The sequence below is a fragment of the Triticum urartu genome, chromosome 2A (assembly GCF_056163025.1).
Source record: "Triticum urartu cultivar PI428250 chromosome 2A, HENAU_Tu73, whole genome shotgun sequence".
In the NCBI taxonomy this organism is placed as follows: Eukaryota; Viridiplantae; Streptophyta; class Magnoliopsida; order Poales; family Poaceae; genus Triticum; species Triticum urartu.
Genome location: NC_141874.1, coordinates 10,986,327 through 10,986,764, shown reverse-complemented (window position 1 = coordinate 10,986,764; position 438 = coordinate 10,986,327). Strand labels below are relative to the sequence as shown.

At 46.8% G+C, this 438-nt stretch overlaps 1 non-coding gene across 1 annotated transcript; it reads right to left on the bottom strand.

Moving 5' to 3' along the window:
* Positions 1-365: 365 nt before the first annotated feature.
* TRNAK-UUU (transfer RNA lysine (anticodon UUU)) lies at positions 366-438 on the bottom strand. The gene has a single exon. It is a non-coding gene; the product is annotated as a tRNA-Lys (tRNA).

The window sequence follows — 438 nt, the reverse complement described above, 5'->3', positions numbered from 1 at the left end:
GAACAGAAGAAGAAGTTCACTCTGACTTGCGCACTACAAAAAGGTAGCCAACGACTTCGGACGTACTCCATCATTCGAGCCTTTGTTTAGCTTCAAAAGATAAGGCGCTAGTGCAACGAACGCTGCTTTGGTGCGTCCCACCCCAACTAACTAGTGCTTGACTTGACTTTCCCCCGCGCCCTATCCAATGAATAAGGAGAAGGCCGGCCTATCAATGACCGAGCCAGTCTGATCTCCTTTATACTTACCTCAAACAACGAGCGAAGTCGAGATGTTGATGAGAAAGGGGCTTTTCTCAAGGCCAAAGAGTGCTCTTTGAAGGCTACTATGCATCCTTACGAATACAAGAGTGGTTTTTTTTGTTTTGGGTATAGCAGGACTTGAACCTGCGACCATTAGGTTAAAAGCCCAATGCTCTACCAACTGAGCTATACACCC